The following is an 8,263-nucleotide window of genomic DNA, read 5'->3' on the forward strand; positions in this document are numbered from 1 at the left end:
ATTCCTATTACTACCCCATTGACCCAGAAAACACTGGCTGAACAGCAAAGTCAGTCGGTGTCACAAACCAAGACTCAACCAAAACCGGTTCTTATGCCTACTCTACCACCTACACCAGTGACTGGATCTGGAACACAGAAGACATATGAGGATAAAGTAAAATACGATGTAATTGGGCACTTGAGAAAGCTTCCAGCCCTTTTGAGTATCTATGATGCCCTCTTGCTGTCTGAAGACTACAACATGGCTTTGGTCCAACCACTCTCTAACCCAGAGGTGTAGACACTGAGGTGAAACCCATCGAGGTCGACCCAACCATTCTAAGCGAGTGCCTGACAATCTCCTTTTTTGAAGATGACCTTCCTCTGGGAGGAAAATTCCATAATCGCCCCCTCTTCATGAATGGTGAACTGCATGCTTACCCTCTAAATCGGATCATACTAGACGGAAGGTCAGCAGTTAACCTAATCCCAAGAAGGATTCTCACCCGACTGGGATTAGGGTCGATGACCTCACTCCTACCCACATCACTAAAAGCTAGTCGGCACAATTCACCTCCGCCTTAAGATCGGTGACCTCAATGATTACGCTCATTTTCATGTAATCGACACTGATACCTCTTACAACGTCCTGCTTGGTCGTCCTTGGCTTCATGATCAGGGGGTGGTTCCTTCCACGCTCCACCAACGTTTCAAGTACAGCCGAGGTGGAAGACAACACACGGTCTATGCTGACAAAAGACCGTTTCCCGTAGCTGAGACTCACTACACCGACGCCAAGTACTATTTCACTGACCTTTTTGCACCAAAAAAGTCAAAATATTACGATCAAAAGTCTATGAGAGAGAAGGGACCTTCGTCTCATGACAACATTGAGGATCTGGGGCGAATGATTACAAACATGTTCAAAGAAGAGGAAAGACAAGGCAAGATCCTCCCTTTGACCCCTATCCACCCAAGTATACCTTGCCACCTCTCCGAGGTCATGGTATCCTCTCCCGAAGGCAAAGCTTCTCTCTCTACTTCTAATTCACCAGAACAAAATGACGAGTCGGAAGTAGCCCCAAAGCCTGAGGAAGCCAACACCTAGGGTCACCTACACATCAGACCAGTAAAAGGTTCTGCATGCCCCCATCGCCCTTTTAAAGACAAAACTGGCACGCTAAAAGAATGTCTTACACTTCTCTAGGATTGTCGAAGAAGTACAGACGAACGAGAGTCAGCCCTCCTGCTCTTAGTAACAAGACCCCATGGCAGTGTTAAGAAGCAAGATGTGTAGCCTCCAGAACCAATTGAAGGCTATGCACGTCACTACAAAGCACTTAAGGGAGTTTGTCCCTAAGACCAAGACTTACGACGAGCTCAAAAGCAATGTACCTCGAATCGAAGTCAAAGCTCCCCCAGACTAGAGCATTTACAGCAAGTAGGCTCATCAAATCATGAGAACTATGAATTATGAACTCTCCAATCAAACACTCATGGGTGAAGAAGCAAATGCTCCCCCATTCGAGGTCATTGAGGCCACAACGGGCTGCCACAATATGAAGTAAGGAGTGGACTATTCTGCTTCATCTCAAACCATGAAAGGGTAGAAGTAGTGAAACGAAAGAAAAGGGAAGAGCAAAAGACATGTCATTCACATGGAAGAGAAAAGAGTCACTTCATTCATCAATCAAAGATTGTTACAAATATTAGCGAAACGGCAAAAAGAGGGGATTCTGTCACTAATGCCAGCAATTTGAGTACGAAGAATGACAAATATAAATAGCTGCTTTGATCTCAAAGCTAAGCCTATAATGGTTCTTCTCCTGTCTTTCAAAGCTGCCGCTTGGAGGAGTGCAAACTTTCTAACCAAAGGAGGATATTCCCCACTCTCCAACTGAGGCAAAAATGGGTCCTTTCCCACGTTGCGGGCCACGATAATCAAGATTTGCAAATCACCAATGCTACATTCAAGAATCACCATGTCCTCCTCATTTTCAAAACAAGTGACCTCTTTAAATATCAAAGGAACTTCCAAGGGCAAAATATCGAAATCTGAGTGAACAAACTGACACAAGAGCAAGCTAATTCTAAGGTTTCCCAAGTGTGCTACCGTGGAATCTGTAACAGTCCAAGACCAGAGAAAGAACCTTAACAGAGGTCTAATGGGGGGATATTCCTCAATAGAGGCTGACTCTTCTAAGCACAGAACTTCCCTAGCTTGTCGAGCCATCTCAATCACTTTCATTTTGAACAAGTCCGCGCAAGGAACATCGAAGTCTAAGAGGTTGTCTATCAACCTTTTTGACAAAGAGGGAAACATGATCAGCTCAAAGAGAGAAGCCTGGCTTAAGAGTTGATAAGCGGCTCTAAAAGATCTCATTCGTTGTTTGTAGTGACATTACGGCAGTTGAGCCTGGTAATTTATGCAGGGAGAGGCATCACGGCCTACGAAACAATAAAGCCTCCCCGAATGCACCAAATAAGAGGATGAATAACTTGTCGTGAAAAGGAGGCGACTACAAAAGCCCTGCCTATGATGGGTTCCCTTCGAATAGGAAACATGAGTCTCTCTCTCAAGGTTGCAAGGGGAATCGCCCCGTTGCCCATAATTATCAGATCATACTCGCTCTCACCTCCGAAGACAAGAGGTTGAGGAAAGGGATGCGATGCATTCTCAGTAATAAGAGGCTCTTCGTCCTCAATAACACTGAGGTCCCTTCCGGAAGAAGCTTATCTCGGAAGACATGTTTCGGGGGGGCACCAAATATTGCTATCTCGCAGTCAAAGGTAAGTCTATCACCATCTGCCACCAAGAGGGAATCTCCGTCTCAAGATCAATCAAGGACTATCGACGTCCCACGAACCAAGGCATATTAATGCCTCGCTCCATCCGTCAACAAGCGTCGCACATGTGTCCCTTGAAATCCGGACATGCCACCTGACACTTGCGTGGCCTGTCACCGCACGTACGAAGGGTGACCGATCGTCGTTCCATGAGTCCTCACCTCCTTGATCATTACGGTCTCCCAATTCTTCAGTTTCCCACTGATATTTTCTTATGCTCACCCGGAATCCTCTTCCATCCACCAGGAAAACCCTCTCCTACCTCCTGCTTGTTGTCGGAGTTAACGAAAACCACCGGAAGTCCCCAGAATACTTCCTTGAGACCCGGCGGATTGCCCTTCGCCCCATGTTTTGTTCTCACTTTAGTAGACCACCAAAGCTCACTGAAATTCTGCTAAATTTCTTATGAGCTCAATACAGCCCCTTCTCTTTCTCCTTCGACAACACGGAATGAGCAAAGCCCTTTGAGCTCTCTGCGACCTCCCCCTCAGCAGCAAAACGACTGGAGAAGCACTTGAACTTCGGCAGAACACCTCTGTAAATTCTACCAAGGCCCCGAGAGATCCTCTTCGTTGCTCAAAAAGCCTCGATGTTGGCCAAAAACTGTTCGCAAGCACGTTGCGATGCTTCACACCTCCTGAAGTTGGCCAAAAAAATCCCTACGGAACTTTCTCTGCAAGTTTTGGCTGGGAAGTGCTCACTGAAAAACCTCTCCAGGAGCGTTGCCTCTCTCTCTCTAAAAAACCTTTCTATTGTTTTACCCTCCGGTAAAACAGTAATGTGAGGTTTCTCCCCCCTTTTATACCCGGCAGTACCGGAGATTGCCCCTGACAAACTCAGAATGACACTCCAGTCCCCAGCTCTTGATGGCGATAAGGCCAGGCCGGGGCGACCAAGCCCGAGACCTAAAGTAGCATCACCGTGTGCTCGTCAAGACTTCGTCCAGGGGACTAGCGTTGCGCGCTTCGTTCAGAAGGTTGTCGCCACGCATCTCGTTCAGGGACTATCACCGAGCGCTTCATCAGGAGGCTATTGTCGCGTGCCCCATCAAGTAGTTATCGCCCTATGTCTGGCCACGGGCTACTGCCACGCGCTTCACCAAGGGACTTGACACAAACATCTATGTCTAATGCTGTTGCAGTTAGCATCATACGGAGGCCTTCGCGCTCCCCTCCAGACCATCGGCTTGTACCCTAGGGAAGTTCATCCCCTACACAATCTCGCCCCTCAGCGAGCCCAGTTTTTAGTAATGGCTCTATTCCCCATGGAGGTGCTTGCCCCATGGTCCGTGCTGCATGACCTTAAACTGCATCACCATGGTCTGTGTTGCATGAGCTTAAACTGCATCACCATGGTCTGTGCTGCATGACCTTAAATTGCATCTCCATGGTCCTTGCAGCATGACCTTAAATTGCATCACCATGGTTTGCGCTGCATGACCTTAAATGGCACCGCCATGGTCTGCGCTGCATGACGTTAAACTGCGCCGCCATGGTCTATGCCTCATGACCTTAAACTGCACAGCTACGGTCCAAGCTGCATGACCCTAAACTGCATAGCCATAGTCCTTGTCTCACGACTCAAAACTGTATGACCATGGTCCAAACTATATGACCTTAACTATAACGGAGGTCTAGTTGCACGACCTCAAACTGCATGGTCCTTGTCACATGACTTTAAACTTACGACCATGGTTCAGTTGTGTGACCTTAAACCATAGTGCATGTTCTGGCCGTACGACGTTAAAAGGCTTAGCACCACGATCCAAACTATATGACCCTAAACTTTAGTGAAGGTCTAGTTGCATGACCACAAGCTGCATGGTCTTAGCTGTATGACTTTAAACTGCACAGCCATGGTCCGAGCTACAAGACCCTAAAATTGTAATGCGCAGCACTCCGAATGGTCCATACGCCCTCAATAGAGAGAGATGCATGTAAGGTCATGCTCATCCCATCATCTCCAGAGAGTTGGAGGCATCCTTCCTTCAACTAACGGTGAGGTTCATCCATGCTCTGACCTCTCGGAGTTCCATGCACACCGATATTTATTATCCCCATGGAGTCATACTGACCTCCTAATCCCCAGTGAAGCCTTTCCCGTTAACTACCCCTCGTAGGGTCACCACCTTCATCTACATCTCTTCACATGTGGATAGCCTTAACTATCTTTATCCCTAGGGAGTCAGATTGTTATCCACATACCTATCGCCTATGCAACCCTATTAACATGATGACTTGTACACGGTCCATGCTACATGACCTTAAACTGCCTAGCCATGGTCCAAACTATATGACCATAAACTGTAACAAAGGTCTAGTCGCACGACCTTAAACTGCACAGTCCTAGTTGCATGACTTTAAACTACGTAACCACTGTCCAAGCTATATGACCTTAAACCATAATGCATGTCCTGACCACATGACGTTAAACTACGTCGCCCAGGTCTAGGAGGCACGACCTTAAAATTGCCCCATGCACGCGCACACCTCCCTTTCTGCATGCATATTCATGCACATCTTCCCTAACCGGTCCATTGGTGCGTGCATACCCTCTTCTTCTCCTCTTTAGTGAGTCTATGTACACGTACACACTCTTTACGTGCATCACCACACACGTCTTCCCCAACCGGCCCATTCGTGTGTGCGGGCCACCTACACCACTTCTATTGCCTCCGCAGTGAGTCTATGTGTGCGCACACACCCTTTATATGCATCACCACTCACGTCTTTCCTCCCCAGTAAGTCTTACCCATGCTCACCAAACGGCAAGACATCTCGCCGCCAGCTAGTGGGTCACCAATTTTCACCTACCATCCAATCAACTCTCTATAGGCAACTTCATGCCACCTTCTCTAGTGAGTCAAAGTCACCCCTAGACTCACTCTATGGCCTCTACAGACTGCCATTCCAGCTGTATGACCCTAAAAATATAGTGCACGTTCTGACCACATGACATTAAAAGGCTTCGCATAGGTCTCGAAGGCACGACCCTAAAACACACCTTCTCTCAAAAAAATGGGCATGGTATACACCTGGACAACAGAACATCTTGAGTAAAAATCACGGATGGGCATGATCACAAAACCATGAGTAAGAGAGTTCAGTGGAAAAATAAACCCAGACACGGTGAAAACCCAAAAGGGCACCATGAGAAAAAATGGATGGGTGGACATGACCACAAAGTCATGGGTAAAAGAGCCTGGAAATAACAGAAGCTAGTGAAAACGATCTTCATGGAGCCACTTCCCTTGTTCAAGTGAAAACTCATGAAAGGGCGCTTAAAACGACAAAGCGGGTTGATGCACTTCCACAGTCTCCGCTGACACCCCAGCAATATGGCTCGTTAGGGAGTGAGAGCCTCATAAGATCTCCCCAGTCTTCACGGCTCGTTAGGGAGTGAGAGCCTCATAAGGTCTCCCCAGTTTCCATGGCTCATCAGAGAGTGACAGCGTCATAAGATCTCCCCAGTTTCCATGACTCGTTAGGGAGTGAGAGCCTCATAAGATCTCCCTAGTTTCCAAGTCTCGTTAGGGAGTGAGAGCCTCATAAGATCTCCCTAGTTTCCACGGCTCGTTAAGGAGTGAGAGCCTCATAAAATCTCCCCAGTTTCCATGGCTCGTCAGGGAGGGAGAGCCTCACAAGATCTCCCCAGTTTCCACGGCTCATCAGGGAGTGAGAGCCCCACAAGATCTCTCCAGTTTCAACGGCACGTCAAGGAGTGAGAGCCTCATAAGTTCTCCTCAGTTCAACAATAAAAAGAGTCCTTGAGGGTGAGGACGATGACAAAAAGATCCCCCCAGAAATGCTAAGGACCATCACGAAGGTAAGAGACTGACAAGGCCTCGGTTGCCACAGGATTCAGGGTACATCTCGCCAAAACCCTCTAGCCAACAAGGGACCAGACTTTCGGTATTGGCCAGAAACCTCCGACTGGACTCCTCTAGATGGGACCTACAGGGATACCCTGCACATCAAAGGCAAACCTAGTGTAGCAACAGATTGTGTCGACCAGAGGTTTGTCGCATTTGGCCTTCATAAAGGCTTGGTTTTGTACGAGAAGGTTCTGACAAAGGCCTCATGATCCAGAACTACAGATAGTCCCTTGAAGGTGAGGACAATGACGAAAAGATCCCTCTAGAAATGCTAAGGACCATCACGAAGGCAAGAGACTGACAAGGCCACGATTGCCACAAGATTTAGGGTATGTCTCACCAAAACCCTCTAGCTAACAGAGGACCAGACTTTTGGGACGGGCCAGAAGCCCCCGACTGGACTCTGCTAGACGAGACCTACAGGGATACCCTGCACATCAAAGGCAAACATGGTGTAGCAGCAGTCAGTGTCGACCAGAGGTTCGTAGCATTTGGCCTTCAAAAAGGCCTGGTTCTGTACGAGGAGGTCCTGACAAAGGCCTCATGCTCCAGAATCACAGATAGTCCCTTGAGGGTGAGGACGATGATGAAAAGATCCCTCTAGAAATTTTAAGCACCATCATGAATGCAAGAGACTGACAAGGCCATAGTTTCCACAGGATTCAGGGTACATCTCGCCAAAACCCTCTAGCCAGTAGGGGACCAGACTTTCGGGACGAGCCAAAATCCCCCGACTAAACTCTGTTAGACGGGACCTACAAGGATACCCTGCACTTCAAAGTCAAACCTAGTGTAGCAACAAACAGTGCCGATCAAAGGTTCACAGCATTTGGCCTTTAAAAAGGCATGGTTCTGTACGAGGAGGTTCTGACAAAGGCCTCATGCTCCAGAACCACAGATAGTCCCTTGAGGGTGAGGACGATGATGCAAAGATCCCTCCATAAATGCTAAGGACCATCACAAAGGTAAGAGACTGACAAGGCCACATATGCCACAGACTTCAGGGTACGTCTCACCAAAACCCTCTAGCCAGCAAGAAACCAGACTTTTGGGACTGGCCAGAAGCCACCCGACTGAACTCCGTTAGACGGGACCTACAGGGATATCCTACACATCAAAGGCAAACCTAGTGTAGTAGCAGATAGTGCCGATCAGAGGTTCGTAGCATTTGGCCTCCAAAAAGGCTCGGTTCTATATGAGGAGGTCTTGACAAAGGCGTCATGCTCCAGAACCACAGATAGTCCCTTGAGGGTGAGGACTTCGACAAGATCTCTCAAATTTCTTGAAATTATTGCACTTCTCGAGTCTCTCGAAGCACAACATACGGCAGGGCATGCTGTTGGAAGGTATTTTTCGTCAACATGAGGCCCTCGCTCAATGACCTAGCAAGTAGCGAAAATTTCGATGGTCTTAGAATAGCCCCAGAACTAGCCAAGATCTTCATGAGGTCTCTCAAAAGTCTCTTGCCAAGTTTTGTCTCATTCCAACATGTCTAAGGCAGTGCAGATTGAGAAACAATTCCTGTTGAATTGACTTTTAGCACCCTGAAACAGACCCTTGT

This window comes from Amborella trichopoda, chromosome 1 (genome assembly GCF_054954075.1).
Source record: "Amborella trichopoda isolate Santa Cruz 75 chromosome 1, AtrichopodaSantaCruz75HAP2 v2.0, whole genome shotgun sequence".
Classification (NCBI taxonomy): Eukaryota; Viridiplantae; Streptophyta; class Magnoliopsida; order Amborellales; family Amborellaceae; genus Amborella; species Amborella trichopoda.